This window comes from Bos indicus, chromosome 5, assembly GCF_029378745.1.
Source record: "Bos indicus isolate NIAB-ARS_2022 breed Sahiwal x Tharparkar chromosome 5, NIAB-ARS_B.indTharparkar_mat_pri_1.0, whole genome shotgun sequence".
In the NCBI taxonomy this organism is placed as follows: domain Eukaryota; kingdom Metazoa; phylum Chordata; class Mammalia; order Artiodactyla; family Bovidae; genus Bos; species Bos indicus.
In genome coordinates, this window is record NC_091764.1 from 72,438,174 (window position 1) to 72,453,809 (window position 15,636).

Here is a 15,636-nt window from a genome sequence, read left to right on the forward strand (position 1 = left end):
GAGCAATGTACGTCAGTAAGATTAGTGCTGGACAAGAGATGTGGCTTTATAAAATGGAGACAAAGGACTATGAAAGGGGAGGTGGAAGTGGTGGTGTCAGTCCAATCAATTTCAAGAAAGCATCCACATACGAGGTCAAAATTCTGGATGTTGACTCCCCTTTAAAACTACCCGCACCTGTCATACTCCATGAAAGGCTTCATGTATCCCCAGGGGTCTGTATAATCCAGTGTCAAGATACCTGGGCTAGTGGATCATGGACCAGTGATTACAAGGAAACAATTCTAGAGCCAGAACTGAGTTCCCATCTCTGGCTTTATCACATGGACAAATAGCCTCTGGGCACCTCAGTTTCCTATCTGTAACATGAACCTGTATGGCTCGGAGGGTTATAAGTTCCCATGCATGTCAAGCACGTCTCAGAAGTGCATAAGAAGCATCTGATAAATGGGAGCTATCATGGTGATCACCTGTTATCATGTTACTGTTATTTTAAATACTGCTCATGACAACTTACTTAAGAGTGCCTTCCTATACTCTTTATTGGCTCTCAGCCACTTTACCTGTTGGAGCCCAAATCCCCAGTGAGAGTCAGCAGCAAGATGGACCAAAAGCTCCTGAAAAAAATGGCCTCGAGTGATTACTGGGTAAGTGTGTGCCTTCACCTTCCAATTTCTGCAGATTTTCTGAGACCTCCGGACAGGGCTGAACAGAGAAAGTCAGTGGCCCCTCTCCTCATCCCTGGGTACTGTGTTTTCCTATTTCACTAAGCACAGCTACCAGAAGGGGGAGAGATGGGGGAGACACAACGGAGAGACTCTAAATAAAAACAACAATTACAACAGCTAATGTGTATAGAGTGCTTTCTGTGTACCAGTTCCTGTCCTGAGCATTACACACGCATTAACAGATTTACTGAGCTCAAAAATGCCATTTCAACAGGCGTTATGGATAAATCCGAGCAGAAGGAAAAGGAAATTGGCACAAAGAACAAGACAGAGAGAGCACCCCTGGGTATGCGTTAAATCAGACCGCCGCCGGAAAAGCAGCAGGACTTCCCGAACCATGTAACCAGAGCCCACGCCGCATGCAGGTTCGTAAACTGTGGTGCCTGGATCACACGACCCGTCTGATAAGCCCAGGGTTCATCCATCACTCCTCCGTAATTTGCTGAGCAAACCTATTCAGGCAGCACCAATGCCTGGCTTACAAGGGCAGTGTAATAAAAACCCAAATGGACCTCACAAATACTAGAGGCAATAATAAATATTCCAACATAAACACGTGCTTATCGAGTGAAGAGTCTTTGGGCGCTGGGCTTCTGCACAAATTCAGCCAACCCTCCCCAGCCACTCCCCTTCACTGTCTGATAATTTCTCAGTCAATTACAATTGCAATTCTGCAACTGGTTCTCTAGGAATGTGGAATGGTATTAAGCCTAGTAAACGGAAAATGCGATCCAAGCCTCTGTGAGCATCGAGGGACTGACACTGTGGCCAGAAAAAAGGAAACACTTGAGGGTAAGGCCTTCAATCAAACACTTGAAGAAAAGGTGTGTTTTGGATTGCCTGACGATAACTCCATCAGGGCTTAAAAAGCCTAAGAGGAGAGGAATGAGGAGGCTGAAGATCTGAGAAAATGGAAAAAGCAGAAAAATGTAGCAGGGAAATAGCAGGAAAAGCAGTAAGTAGAAGAGGGATGGGGATGAGAGTGGTGGCAACACAGTCGTGGAGATTACAGAGACCAAAGGCCTTCCAGCCCGCCCGTCCCCTTGGTTACTGGTATAAAGGCTGGTGTGAAGACATGTCTAACCTGGAGAAATGGTAAGGCACCACCACCCCCTTCCCCTCCACCTCCACCACATTCCTTCAAGGCATCAAGGGACCCCAGGGATGACCCACCACCATCTGGTCACTGGCAAGGGAGTATACCTTCTTTAGGTTTGAGAATCCCCTTGCAGGACAGCAGAATACTCCAGGTTCAGCTAGAAAGTATTCCATTATGCCTGGACAGCAAATTCAATGAAATCCAAAATCACCACCACCACCATCCACCACTCATTGGGTATAAAACATGGTCCAGGCACATGGTACAACCAGAGCTGTGAGAAGCTGTCTATACTGAAGGGCTCCTACACTCGGGCGGGCCAGCCAGCTGGAGGCACAGGGAACATAGTGCAGAAAGCACAGCAGGAGAAGCCGTGCAAAGACAGATGCAATTCAGTGCCCAGTATCAAGAAAAGCTTGAAGGAAAGACTGCCTGAGCTGGGTTTGAAGGAAAAATAGAAGTACCCCAAGCAGATAAAGAGGGAAAGAGCTTATCAGGCAGAAGGAGAGGGAGATGCCCAGTTGGGTAGGTTTGAGGGCAAATAAGACATTGAGGGCTTCGCAGGTGGCACTAAGGGTTAAGAACCCATCTGCCAATGCAGGAGACATAAAGAGATGCAGGTTTGATTCCTGAGTCAGGAAGATCCCCTGGAGAAGGACATGGCAAGCCACTCTAGTATTCATGCCTAGAGAATCCCATGGACAGTGGAGCCTGGCGGGCTACAGCCCATAGGGTCACAGAGTCGGACAAGACTGAAGCAACTAACACACACACACACACACCAAACAGTAAGGAAGAAAAATAATAAGCTAGGGACTGGGGGGGTGGTGGTGGGGGTAGATGAGACTGCAGAGAAAGGCAGGGGCCAGTTCACAGCAAGCTTTGTGCTTCCTGATAAGAAAGTTGGATGTTTTCCAGTGGCTGAGAGTGAGTCAGTGAGGATAAATACATAGGACATTCTAGAAAAGCCCTCATTCTTTTTAAAGATTCAAAAGAAAGACTCTCTATAAGGAACTGGACTATCCTATTTGAAAAATTCTGTTAACCATAATGGCCAATTGCACAATTCTGAAAAGTGTGTACTGTGATCTCTCACAGCAGGGCCCTCCTCAGGCAGACACACCACCAGTCACACGGAGCACGACCCAGCTTCACTTTCAAGGTGGATGTGGAGCCCAGATGTCAGAGTTCCAATTATTTCACACTCATCCCTCCAGAGCTGCTTTAGGAACCGCTCACAAGGAAAGGAAAATTTTCCAAGACTAGGAAAAGGGTTATTCTATCATCAAGAGCTCATTTGAACAAGCCCCCAATAAGACAGGGTCCAAGGGTTCATTTTTACCCAAAACCCATCCTCATGCCCAGCCTAGACAAGGGAGAAAGTACCACTAAGAACTGCTGCTACTGCCACAAACAGACTTCATTCCAATGAGACTACTTTCCATTGGGCAGTGAAAATCATCTCGGACTTCAGTGAGTGGGACCTGGGGAAAATTCTGACGCATCCCTCTGTTTCCATCCACCTGGACTGGTTCTAACCCAGTGGCCTTTAGAACTTCATATCCGATAGTACAAAAGCCTACTCGGTGACCTCCCAGCTGCCATCTCTCCCCACTCCAGTCTGGCCTCAATATTGCCACTAGGTTCAGCTTCCTAAAACAGAGCTTTGCGTACATACACCATCTTCCCGATCAAAAGCCTTCCAAAAGCCCATAGCCTCCGTCTAGCTTGCCAATTTCATCTCCAGTTCCTCACTAAGGGAAACCCAAGCTGACTGACTTCACAACCCCAAAATGTCTATGTGTGCATTCATCAGCCTAAGCCGGCCCCTCTACCTCCGTTTAATCCTTCCATTCAAATTTTAATTATCCTGTGTCCAAGGACCCAAGTCAAATCATACCTCAGTTGAGTTGAAACAGCTAAAGTAAACTCCCACTTCTGATTTCCCATCAACTTTCGGCTCCAATAATCCACTGCGTTTCACTGCACTGCCACACTGTTGCTGCTGCTGCTCTGAATCATTCATTTGAATCTTCTGTTGTTAACTTCTCACACATTTTTTTTTTCCCCAATCACTCCAACTATGTTGCCTGAGGGCAAGGACAGAAGGCTTTCAATGTAATTTAATAAATGTTTCTTGAAGGATTCCTAAGTGCTAGGAGAGGAGCGGGAGGAGTATAAGCCAGTCTCAGTGCTTCAAGGCATGACACAGAAGGAAGAAAATAAGAAAAGCAGACAGATATTGACAATGCCAAGGAGAAGAGGACAAGCACATTTTGGGGTGTTTTAGGTGATGCCCCCTCTCACTCTGTCCTTCCAGCTCCTAGTCACTAAGACCCAGATCGAAACTCTCTCCTTCTCTGACTCCCTCCAGCAAAATGCTACCCAAGACCCCACGCCCACTGCCCTCCATCCATGCCTTCATCCCATCGACCTCCCTCACCAAGACAAGGCTACTAGAGGATGCAAGGCCTGATCTCATTTCCATGTTCCTAACGTCAAACAGAGATCTCACAAAGCAGGAGTTTCCTGAATGGTGGCTGATGAATGAACACGGGCTAAGAAGATGTTGACTGATGACCTCAAGGAGACAGAAAGTGTAGAGGGCCTGTGGGCAGGAAGGAGAAATTCTGATTAGAAGCCAGGTCAGTACAGAGACAGCAGACAGAGGAGTTGGGACAGCTGTGAGTTGGATCCTGGCTCCATGCTCCATGACTGTGTGATCTGGGCAAACCTCAGCTTCCACAACTGGAAAATGGGAGAGTAAGACCACTTACCTCATAGGGTGATTGTTAAGGATGAAGTGACATAAAATGAACAAATGGAAGAGTGGCTGGCACAAAAGCAGCACACAAGAAATGTGGGCGTGGAAAAAACTGGAGCTGAGTGTGCTGGAGGAAAGGGCAGAGGGCAGACACCCAGAAGGTAGGGGATATGAAGAGGGAGAGCCTCAGGTTGCACGAGATGGTCAGGAAGCCAGGGTCCTCTCCTGCCTCCCTTCTGGACCATTCTCTTGACCTCCCCAGCCTTAGTTTCCCGACCGTGAAATGAAGGTCAAGTGGGCTCAAGGGTCAGCTGCAGCCCCAGCGGTGTCTCAACACTGCAGCTCAGATGTCCACCAAGAAGGAATCCGTGAGTACTTACAAGGTACTGCCAAGCCTGGGCAGGAAGGAATTATGCCAACAGAGAAGGGGGAGAAGATGCCAAGATGGCAAAGAAAGTCCTTCCTACTGGATGTTTAGCACCTGAGTCCCCCCTCTGTTTACTCAGGTCCATTTCATCCTCCAAATGCGGGAGCCCTGGCCACATCCACATCTAAGTCCCTCCACATTCATCAACAGAAAGGTCATCATCCACCATCCATCCAAAGGTGTGCTGTATTTAAGATGCTTTTCAAGGCAACCTGACATGCACATGTGAATCAGCATCAGAGCCTGTCCACTCCTCCCAGGCCAGAGAAGTCACAGTCCTTAGAAACCCAGAGGAAAGGAGACACACGCTGCATTCCAGGATCCTATTTCTCCTGCCTTTTTACAAAGTCATCAATGTCTGAACCACAACAATGAACCCCTAAGAGAATTCATTTCGCTGATCTGAAATGTCCCTCGCATTTTTAAGATAACAGCATTCGGCAGAGACCTCAAGAAGCCCATGTCTGTGAGTCCACCAGTATCCACTCAGCTATCTCTCCCCATCACCCGACTCTGAAGCTGGAAACACAACTCTGCCAGCAAATCATGCTGTGTGGACACAACTGTTTATTCACTGCAGACCCACTAAGTGACAGGCGCCATGCTTGTAGGCGAGAGAAGCCCCACCCTGTGAATCACTCAGCCTGCGCCTGTTTTGGCTCCTCAAGCAGCCACGAAATACCATTCCCTTCCCGGAGGAGAGCTGGCATCAGTCAAGGAGGCTGGTACACAAATAGTGTTGGCAGATTAAAGATCTATGCAACTGTTCTGGAAACAAAAGCAGGAGGGGATGGTTCCCAGTTAGCCACAAAAATGTTAACCTCAATAATAACAAACATGTGTCTAATGCATCAAGGCAGTCCCTAACCACAGAGTAACACTAAAGAGTCCATGATTGGCTACTGAATTTAAAAAAAAAAAAAAAAGAAGAGTAAGAATGAAATCCCCCTAAATTCTCAGGCTACCATTTAGCATGAGAAAGATCAGCGAAAGTCCTTTCTTTCCAATTGGCCTGGGGATGTCAAAATAAAGGGCTCTGTTAAGGGCAGGCTCCATCCAGTAGCCCAGGTTCCATCTCCATCTGCGTTTGCTGCCCATCCAAAGCATGGCCCCATAATGTGACACGAGAAGCTAAAATTATGGGTGAGACTGCACATCCCATTCTCACCCCAGCCTGTGATTATCTACCACTCCAGGTTGCCCAAAATTACCTCTGGAGCCTTAAACGCCTTCCATTTTCTTTCATTCCTAGAACCAATTCTTTTTTGGAAACTTTCACAAGAGATAAAGGAAAAAAAAACCAAAACCCAAAAGCCCTAGATATTTCAGGGCAGGGAAAAAGGAGCCAGCAAGTGAGCACGATTTCGATTTTTTTGTAAATGTCTCATGCATATCGCCTCAACTGTATACTTCGGTGGAACAAAATTAATTCCATGTCTCTCCAACTAGGAAAACTCAGAAGCCTGGAAACTCTAACTCAATTTACTTTTTAAACCACTTCTGTTCCTGGTATGTCCTAAGACATAGAACATGAGGGTGGTTGAGGAACTCATGCAGATGGATAGTTAGGAAGTTATGACTGAAATCGCCAGGAGGAATGGTGGTTAAACTGACAAACTGGCCCCAGTAGGTAAGCAAGCAAAGTAACACTATGCAGTCAGTGGTTACAAAGTTTATGCAACTACTTCTTTTCCGTAACACAGTTCAATATTAGGCTCCTTGGCAGGAGAAGCTGGTATTATTTGTTAGAATACTGAAGTAGGTGTTTTGTTTTGTTTTGAGTTAACTATAATCACCAAAGGTTATACCTGTACAATACTGAGAAGTAGGGAACAAAATACAATTATTGGAGGACACTTGCTCTACAATATTGTGTTGGCCTCTGCCACACATCAACACGAATCAGCCACAGGTATACGTATGTCCCCTCCCTCCTGAACCCCCCTCCCCATCTCCCACCCCATTCCACCCCTCTAGGTTGTTATAGATATGAGTTGAGCTCCCTGTGCTGTGCTTAGGCACTCAGTCATGTCAAACTCTTTGCGACCCCATGGACTGTCACGGGTCAGGCTTCTCTGTACATGGGGATTTTCCAGGCAAGAATAGTGGAGTGGGATGACATGCCCTCCTCCAGGGTATCTTCCCAACCCAGGAATTGAACCCAGGCCTCCCACACTGCAGGTGGCTTCTTTACCATCTGAGCCACCAGGGAAGCCCTGAGCTCCCTGTGTTATACAGCAAATTCACATTTGCTATCTATTTTACATATGGTAATGTATATGTTACCATGCTATTCTCTCAATTCGTCCCATTCTCTTCTTCCCCCATTGTGCCCACAAGTCTGTTCTCTATGTCTGCATCTCCATTACTGCCCTGCAAATGGGTTCATCAGCGCCATCTTTCTAGATTCCATATGCATGCATTAATATACAATATTTGTCTTTCTGTTTTACTTTACTTGTATAATAGGCTCTAGGTTCATGTATCGCATTAGGACTGACTTGAATATGTTTTTTATAGCTGAGTAATATTTCATTGTAAATGTGTACCACAATTTCTGTATCCATTCATCTGTTGATGGACATCTAGGTTGCTTCCATGTCCTAGCTATTGTAAAAAGTGCTACAATGAACACTGAGATACATGTATCTCTTTCAACTATGGTTTTCTCAAGGTATATGCCCAGTAGTGGGATTGCTGGGGGTTATGATAGTTCTATTCCTTGAAAAGTTTATATTTGAAAAATCCTTGGTTTTCCTATAATAGGCAAGGCTCTCAAAAGTGTCCATCATGATTGTGTTACTCAAATAACCTGAAATACAATAAAGGAACTATTACAAAAAGCTTTGCTATGAATCATTTTTGTAAAATAAAAATACTTTTGTACCCTAATTACTTCCTTTGAATTATTTGCTTCTAAAAATCAGATTTATAAGCCAAATTCTCCTAAAACAGGGCATTCCTATGCTTAGCTACAATTACAAAATAAACAGTTAAAGATTGAAAAAAATTCTCCCAATTCTCCTAAAATAGGCCACTTAGCTTCAATATTGAAATAATAATGCCACAAACCTTATATTTACAATTGCACTTACTTCTAATCTCCTCTTTCCAATAAGCACAGCCCTTTCTACCCAGGAGAGCATCAGAGCCAGAGTGGTGAGGAAACTTCTTTCTAGCAACACAAATTTGAAGGCTTAAAGTTAAGTTGGTTTGCAATTTTCCTGACTTCTACTTCGACACAATTGCTTTTCTGCATCTGTTTTTCTTCCCAAAATTCCTCCCTTCACACTCACCCCACATCTCCCCTACAAGGTAATCTCCCAGGCGAAATGAGAAGGTTCCCCTTTCCCTGTTAGAGTCCAGGCTTTGCAAAATGCCACAGGGTCAACTCAGCTTTTATCTACTTAATTTGGAAACAATTACAATTTTCAGCATCGCTTTTATCACAAAGTGCATCATCATCATGTAGTTCTCAAAGAATAGATAATACTTCCAAACCCACTGGTTTCCATAATACAGAACTTAGCAAGCAAGCCCAGATGCATATCAATGGCCTAACATATCAGAGAAATTCTATTGCAATCTACAATTCTATGGAATCTAAAATCAACACAGCAAAGGTTTTGTGGTTCTTTTCTTCATCACCGTATGCTTGCAGTGGTTTGATAATTCAAGGTACAGTACACCTTTGAACTGGTCAGGTCTCTTCCCATTTTAGAGCTAGAAAACTAGAAAACCTAAGTACTCTGGGCTTTGCCACTAACTTAGACAAACCCTTCCTCTGGCCTCTGCATTCCTAGTTACAAGACAAAAAACTCAATGAAGTATGGAGACAGCACCCGAAGCCACCCGGAGATGTCAATACACAGTCTAAGGTCACACAGTAAGTCAGCATCAGTTCAGTTCAGTCACTCAGTCGTGTCTGACTCTTTGCAACCCCATGGACTGCAGCACACCAGGCTTCCCTGGTCCACAACCAACTCCCAGAGCTTGCTCAAATTCAAGTCCATAGAGTCAGTGATACCATCCAACCATCTTATCCTTTGTCGACCCCCTCTCCTCCTGCCGTCAATCTTTCCCAGCATCAGGATCTTTTCCAATGAGTCAGTTCTTCACATCACGTGACCAAAGTACTGAAGTTTCAACTTCAGCATCAGTCCTTCCAATGAATATTCAGGACTGATCGCCTTTAGGATGGACTGATTGGATCTCCTTGCAGTCCAAGGGACTCTCAAGAGTCCTCTCCAACACCACAGTTTAGAAGCATCAATTCTTCAGCGCTCAGCTTTGTTTATAGTCTAACTCTCATATCTATACATGACCACTGGAAAAACCATAGCTTTGACTAGACAGACCTTTGTCAGCAAAGCAATGTCTCTGCTTTTTGATACGCTGTCTAGGTTGGGCACAGCCTTTCTTCCAAGGAGCAAGCATCCTTTAATTTCAGACTGCCGTCACCATCTGCAGTGATTTTAGAGCCCACGAAAATAAAGTCTCTCACTGTTTCCATTGCTTTCCCATCTATTTGCCAGGAAGTGCAAATCAGCATAAGTTGAAGCAAGATGTGAACCCAGATCTCCAGATTTTACCTAAACTCTGCTGCCTCCCAGTCAACTCAATTGAACTCAGGGAAGGATGACAGAGACAACATATACACAGAGAGAGAGAGAGAGAGAGACATCTACTTTCACTTTCATCCTGACTACTGTTTTGGGAAAACTAAATATATTTGACCCTGGGGATCACTACTGCAACTGTGGTTTTCCGTTCTCTCTAATATCCTCTGGCCAGTGTGTATGTGTGTGCCAAGTCGCTTCAGTCACGTCCAACTCTTTGCAACCCCATGGACTGTAGCTGACCAGGCTCCTTTGTCCATGGGATTCTCCAGGCAAGAATCCAGGAGTGGGTTGCCATGTCCTTCTCCAGGGGATCTTCCCAACCCAGGGATCAAACCCACATTTCTTACATCTCCTGCATTGGCAGGAGGGTTCTTTACCACTAGTGCCATCAAGGAAGACGGATGCCTCTGTTCCTCACTTCAAGTTTTCATCCCACAAAACAGTCATGGGCACACGCACGCCCATCCTCAATACTACAAAACTCTTCCTTTTCCAACAGCAAAGAAAGTTGAGGCCACAACTGAGACAATCCAAACACAAGACGCTTTTTGAGGGTTAAATGCAGCCATAACTCTACCCAGAAGCAAATCTGACAAAATGGAATTTGCTCTCATAGGGAAGAATTTTCCCCCTCACTGTATCATTTGTCAAGTAACACTGTCATTTCTCCCACTGCTGCATAATCACCTAATGAAAGGCGCAGATGTAATTCATGTACACAGGAGGACAGACTTATGGTTGATAAGGGACCTTTTCTTTATTTGTATTGCTAATAGTTTATTAAAAAAAAACAACAAACAGGCAAAATGCTACATGTAGGATAAAGAACAAAAAAAGAAAATGTCCTTTTCTGCTTTTAATAACAATGTGGGATAATCAACTGGTACTCTTGGACCTTATCCAGCAATCATTCTTGCCACAGCTTGAATACACAGAGCATGAAACTAGGAATCCTGTTAAATTATTTCCCTGCTAAGTAACACCAAGCTTTCCTCTTCCAGAACATCCTATCTTCCAGCCACACTACTGACTGTTCTCCATTCACACTACATATTTTAAGGTTTCCATGCTGTTCTTTCTGCCTGGCATTCCCTCCCATTCTACTATCCTGGCAAACTCAAGCTCATTCTTCAAACAAACCTGTACTCTAGAATACCTCATTGTAGTGGTTCAATGTCTGCCTGCCCCCAGAAGACTATAAACTAATCATGGGCCCTCAGGAGCCTCCACACAGAGCATGGCATCTGTCACATGACAGATGTTCCGTTATCATCTGCTAAGTTAAAAGAAGAAAAGCCTCCTGGAATACACTCAAGAAGATCCCCTGGGGAAAGGAATGGCTACCCACTCCAGTATTCTTGCCTGGAGAATTCCATGGATAGAGGAGCCTGGCAGGCTACAGCCCATGGGGTTGCAAGGAGTTGGACACAACTTAGTGACTTTCACTTCCGAGCCTTAGCTTTACTGGCTGCTGCCTCCTGCTCGCCAAATGTCAGTAGGGTCAGGAAGGAACAGAGGACCTGAGTGCCTCTCACTGTCAAATGCTCTGGAGCAGAGGTTCAAAGCCTCATCAACACTAGCAGATCTTGTGAGGTGGCTGAATCACCAAGGGTGTCAAGGGCTGGGGGTGAGGGGGTGACCTGGAGTTCTTAGTCCCCTAAGTCTTACATCCATGACCCTGTGTGCACCCACTCTGAGAATCCCTGGCTGCAAACACACCTTCACCTTATTCTTGGACCCTAAAGGAGGCCCAAATCATGCGTCAATTTCTTACTCAACCTCTGCCACGTGGCTTCCTTGAAAGTCACAAGACTTAATTCATATCTTAAGATTACAGGACACACCTTCCCCAAGACCAGTTTTCTATTTTCCTGTTCTAATCTCTTACCCCCTGGCTATACTGTGCTTAGGAGAATCAATCTACAAAGCCTTTGATAGCAGAAATAGTTTTATGCTGACCATTTCCCCTAGGTCCCATCAGTAGCTCTCCTCAAACTACTTAAATATGCACTATACATATGGGTAAAGGATCACAAATACAGCCTACTAGACTCCAAAATTCTGGGAAATGTAATGACTCCAGCAGCTTCACAGACCCAAAGGCTGAGTCTGATTCTTGATGCTGTGCTGGGTCTTTAAGACTCCAGTAACTCCTAAATCTTGGCAACATCTGCCTCTCTTTGTGCCAGTATTCCAAGCTGGGCAGTCTCTTCTTGGACTCTTTCTCCAACCTTTCCTGTCTGCCCATCTCTGGAGTCAGTTTTGATAAGACTTGGCCACGGTGGGTAAGCCTGGGCCAGGCAGCTTTGTTCTTCAGCTGAAATAGAATTATCTTCCATTTTTGCTGCATAACACCTAGACACTAATGATTTAATACTGTTAAAAGTGCACAGAGAGCACCTGAGATGAGCGCACAGCCACACTGCCAACAGTTGTTACATCTGTATAAATACAGGCATGTACTTTTAAGGGAATGGCAGTGAGAAACTTTAAGCTTAATGGAGTCAATTTAGGCACCAACTAGAATGGAGGTGGCATGTTTTTATGAAGACAGCAGGAGATGTACAGCTCAAAAAACCAAAAGGGGGTGTTAAGATTACAAACCCCCAGGGAAATGAGACCATCATCTAATGCCCAAGGAGAGAGTTTGCAGGAGGTTCTGTCTCCCCAAAACTTATAGCCCTCATGTACTTAGATTATCACCGAGTCTTTTCAGAGTCTCACACAGTACTTTGTAGATCACCTGTCATTGCCCAAATGACACTTTAGATGTAAGCAGGCCTACTGCTTAAGCATTCAGAATCCACTCATTAGTGCAAGCATGTACTGGGTACCAAAAACTTGGATTCCTGAGCTTTCAAGATAAACCACAGCCTTTTGTAACACAGGTCCTGGTGTTTTCTTCATCGGTGATGGAATAGAAAACTAGTCCCCCCTAGTGTCCTGCCACTGTACAAAGCGGAAGGATGGAGGCACTCCTGCATCAACTTTCAAGCAGGACTCAGGATCCCAGAACCACAGGAAACCTTCGCTTCCTTCCCAAGAGGTGGAAGCACTCCCGGGACCTGCAATGATATGGAAAAACCTTGCATTTCATTATGGAGGCCCTTCTAAGTTATGTTTTAAAAAGGCAAAGGAATCTGCATTATCCCACGCCAAAAAGTTAACCCCCAACCCAGCACACTTCATTCAGTGTTAGCCATACTTGCTAGCAACATCCACTTATCCCAGAGTGATACCGTATTTTCTTTTAAAACCACTAGGGAGATTTATTTCCTTTCCCTACCATTCTCAAAAACCCACTAAGAGCTAAACCTTGACGATTTTGCCTCTCTGTTCCATTTAGTTTTCTTCCCGGGATGGAATTAATAGGGCCAGGCTCGATAAATGTGTGTTCTCCGCAAGCAATTTTCACTAAAGTGTAAAGTACTCTTGAAAAATAAAGGTACACTAAAAGACGTGTGAAACCTTCAAGCCAGTTTTGTTTTTTTTTTTAGTCCTCAGCAAGGACTCTCCATGCCCGTGAGTAATTCATTCATGTCACCCATTTGTGAGGGATGAGAGAAGAAACCTCCACGTGTTCCTTTCCCAATTTAGAATCTTCCTTTATCTTAAGTCTATCAAAGCTGACTCCTGAGGTGGGAAGGAGGCAAGAGAGGTGAGGAGGAAAATTAACCTGAAGTGACTGCCGGCAGGGAGTGAATAAGCACTTTGGGTTTTCACCTGTGTCGAAGAGGGCTGGCACTTGCCTTTAGGGAAGACGAATGCCCACCTGGTGCCCCTTCCCCAGTCCCACTCCCACCCAGGAAGGAAGCTGGCACCAGAGCCCACTCTGGGGGCACTTACATAGGACCCTGGAAAACTTCCTGTGACATTCAAGCAGAGTGTAAGCTGCTATCCTGCTCCCTCGGGGGTTCATTTTAATGACTGAGTGACAAAATTCACAGATTCAGAAATGGGCAAAAACCTGCTCAACTGAGGTACATCAGCTCAGGGACCAAAAAAAAAAAAAAAAAAAATCCATCCCCATTAACAGGGTCACCCGGGGGGACATATTCAGGGCAGGAGAGACAATCTGCTCCCTCCTAGGTGACCCATTTAAAATCAGATCGTTCCAAGGAAAGCTCAAGGGTTCAGTAAATTTCAAACAGGCAAGGGTAGGCTTGCGGGGACTGAGGTTCCTTAAGAGGAAAATTTCAAAGAAGGTGCTAAGGCAGTAAGCAAAACAACTTAAGAATGCACAAACTTTGGAGTCATTCCACCCTTCAGAAACAATGACTTTCACAAGACTGGATCGCTACCTAGAGACTACCCCTCACAAGCAGGTTTGTCTAATAGGGGTGATACTGATGGGGTTTCCTGCCTCCAGCTACCACTGTCACCGAAATCGCACTGTCCAATCGAGGGACTCGCAATCTGTGGCTCTCACCCCAAATTGGCCTCGACTCTGCAACATGGAGCAAAGAAAGTTCTTCACAGCATCACGCCTGGAAAGGCTGGTGGGGATCGCCCAAAGGGACAGCTTCAAATACAGCAGGTTCCCCTAAAGCACAGATGCTCACAGCTAACAAGCAGCATGGGAAAGGGTGAGTGGATAACACCTCCTGGTGTTAACGGGAAATTCCTCCTTGCTTCCAGTTAGCAGCCCGAGAGCCTAGGAGGAGGGCAGGCCCGGGGACGAGTCCAGCAGGACTCCAGAAACTCGGCGACTTCTCACTCCAGCCTCTCCAGGGCTCTGGGCCCAGGCGGCAGAGGGTGTTCCCTCACTCCCTCCCTCTTCCCCGGCATCCTGAGTACAGGGAGTACCAGCCACAGGTCGGGAGAACTTGTCCGGCGCCGCTCACCAGGGAGCCCCGCGCTGGCTCTCTCGCACTCCCGGGGTTCCTACCTTGGCCGTGACTGCCGCTGGGCAGAGGGAGACCGCGGAAGAGCCGGGTGGCGCGGCGGCGCCGCCGCCTACGAGGCGCAGGGGTTCCGGGTCGGGGTCCCAGCAGGCGCCGCCCGAGTCCGAGCGTCGGTGCCAAGCGCAGACTTCGGGGCAGCCCCCGCCTCGGAAGGCGGCGGGGAGGGTCCGGGCCGCTCGAGCTGAGCACCGTTTCTTCTTCCTCTCCCTTGGGCACTGCTGCCTGGAGCTGCTCCCTGCCCCCCGGACTCTTCCGAGCCGGGGGCGCCCCGCATGGGATGGGGCCTGGGTCTGCCTCGGACTGGGGTCCGGAGAGGTGGCGCTGGGGAGAGACGCGGGGCGGCCGCCGGGGCCGGCTCCACCTCCCGCGCTCCCCGGAGCCGCTTCGCCCCTTCAGGGCAGGGCCTGCCCGCTCCCTGCCCGGCAACCGCGCCCCCAGCTTCGGGCGCCCGGGCTCCCGCGCGGCGGCGGAGCGGCGGCAGTCCGGCCGGGCCGGGCACCGAGAGCGCAGCGGCTAGGGGGCTGCAACCGGCCGCGGCGCCCCCTCCCCCCGGGCCTGCGCCGCCCGCCCGCGGCTCCGCGGTAAGGAGACGCTGGAGAGGGCCTCGCCCCGGCCTGGGGCGCGGGGCCGGGGGCGCGGGGCCCGGGGGAGGCGCCCCGGGAAGGTCACCGGAGCGGAGGCGGGGCGCAGAGCAGTGGGTGCGGGGAGCCGAGGCGGGCGGCCCCGCTGCCTCCGGGAGCGCTCGCCGGCCTCGGCCGCCGCCGCCGCCTCCGAAACGCGCCGGCTTCCCCGAGCGCCCGGCACTCGGAGCTGGGCGGTCGCTGCAGCCGCCGCAGGCAGCCGGGCGCCGCTGGCCGGAGCCGGCGCGCGATCCCCGCCTCGCGCGCCGGACCAGGCGGGGGCCGCCGCGCGGGGCTCGGCGGGGGTGCGGACGGGCGAGCGTTGGGGTCCGGGGTCTGGGCTGGCCCCGCCGCCGCGTGCCCAGGGCGCCGGGCTCGCTCAGCAGCTGCAGTGACTGTGTGTCTGTGTCATGTCTGTGCAGCTGGGGGGGACCGCGAGCCCCGGCCGGGCTCCGAGCGGGGGCGGGGCCAG

At 48.1% G+C, this 15,636-nt stretch overlaps 1 protein-coding gene across 2 annotated transcripts in view; it reads right to left on the reverse strand.

The window, feature by feature from the left end:
- LARGE1 (LARGE xylosyl- and glucuronyltransferase 1) overlaps positions 1-14,667 on the reverse strand; it is a 609,153-nt gene extending 594,486 nt beyond the window's left edge. For both annotated transcript variants that reach the window (XM_019961264.2, XM_070788583.1), the window contains exon 1: positions 14,529-14,667. The gene's annotated coding sequence lies outside the window, so the exon portion shown is untranslated. The remainder of the gene's footprint in view (positions 1-14,528) is intronic.
- Positions 14,668-15,636: the final 969 nt, after the last annotated feature.